The following is a 1,752-nucleotide window of genomic DNA, read 5'->3' as shown; positions in this document are numbered from 1 at the left end:
ATGTCTCCATTGTTTCTTTCATCTCTCATGTTGTGCCTTTCATTTCCATAGATTCTGCCAGTTTTTTTTCAAACTTTCAATTTCTACCTTATTTATGCCCAGTGTTTTCATTATATGCTTCATCTCTTTTGTGATATCGTTCCTAATCTTTCTGAATTGATTTAGAATTAATTGTTTCAATTCATGTATCTCAATTGAAGTGTAAGTTTGTTCCTTTGACTGGGCCATAACTTTGTTTTTCTCAGTTTAAGTTGTCATTTTCTGTTGTCTACACATCTGGTTTCCTTTGTTACTCCAATCAAGTTTTCCAAGACCAGAATGGGCTCTGGTCCCAGAAGGAGGCAATAGTATCAGGTCTCAGAAGATTTATAAACCCTGAGAGGCCTCAAGCCACTGTGTTTTTCTGCCCAGAAGGTGGGGCCTGTCAGGCTCTAGCTCCAGACTGGTGTAAGGAGGCATGGCCCATGACTGTTTTCCCCCAGGCTCTGTGTCTGTTTCTGAATGGAAAGTGGGTAGTAGAGCTTTGTACAACCTCTTTCCTCTTAGAGAAAATATACCCCCTTGGGTGATATCATTTGCATTCAAATAGTCTCTCTGCCTCTGTTATCTCCACCCATCTCTGTGTAAGATTTCTGGGAACTGAAAATAGCTGAGGCTTTCTCCACTGAGTCAAAAAAGGGGGAGAAAACCCCACTCCAGGGCCTGTCTCTGGCCACCCTCATTTTCACCCATCAGCCAATGACAGCACCCAGTCTTCTGGGCTCCCCTTCCCTCCCCGAGAGTTCCTCCAATACTTCAAGGTCAGTCATTACCAAAAGCCTCCATCTGGTTTTGGGGGATTCATAGCTTGTGTTGAGCAGTCAACATTTGTTAATTAAAACCTCAACTGGATGGCACTGTGGGTAAGGTGGGGCTGCAAAGCTGCAATGCAGATGGGACCAAGGTGGTGACCAGAGCTACCACTGGAGATGAACTCACTGGAATTGGTGGAAGATCTCAAGGATTTTGAGAGAATAATTATGAAATATATTCATTGTTGCCACCTGCCACTGTATGTTGGAGAATGCTTCTTATAGTGATATCTGTCTGTAAGTTACTGGTGTATGGTACTATTGACTAGATCCTGAGACACAAAAGTTGTCTTTCTTCATATCATTGTGGAATCATCTATTTTTTTTTTTTTTACCATTACCTGCATCACTCTAATAGGCTTGTTCTTTGCTGAAATACACAAGAGGGTAGTTGCACCATCAATTATAGCTGCTTAATCTTGAACTGTATTGGCAGAGTATAATATGTCTTGTGATGATACAGGAAAACTAATTTTGGAACCTAGGCCTCATGTTCAATAACAGTCTGCACTCATTATTATGGGACCTAAAACAGCCTTTCTTCAAATAAGTGATATAGCAAAAAGCCATAACGGATTCCTTTTCTAACTGGATATGTGAAGATCATAGCAACAATTGATGAGAAATGTGCAATATTTACCCAGGTTATCCTGATGATAACTTATATTATCAGTGCTTTTGGTACCTTTGATTACCTATGTTTCAGTACTAGTGTCACTTTAGTAGTTCAGATCCTGCAAATATTTTTGCAGGTGAAGTATGTATGTATGTTAGTAAGTTAAATTTACAAACAGAACCTCATTCAGTTTTTATAAAGTATTTTTGAAAACTACTGTAAATAGCAAATCAATGCCTATGTTAAACAAAGAGGGAAAGATGGTGTGGACTTTGTTCTTCTGCA

At 39.6% G+C, this 1,752-nt stretch overlaps 1 pseudogene; it reads left to right on the top strand.

Moving 5' to 3' along the window:
• The first annotated feature begins 968 nt into the window (after positions 1-968).
• LOC119520110 lies at positions 969-1,352 on the top strand (annotated as a pseudogene).
• The last annotated feature ends 400 nt before the right edge of the window (positions 1,353-1,752 follow it).

This window comes from Choloepus didactylus, chromosome 24 (genome assembly GCF_015220235.1).
Source record: "Choloepus didactylus isolate mChoDid1 chromosome 24, mChoDid1.pri, whole genome shotgun sequence".
In the NCBI taxonomy this organism is placed as follows: Eukaryota; Metazoa; Chordata; class Mammalia; order Pilosa; family Megalonychidae; genus Choloepus; species Choloepus didactylus.
Note: the sequence above shows the minus strand (reverse complement) of the source record. Positions and strands in the feature narration are given on the sequence as shown.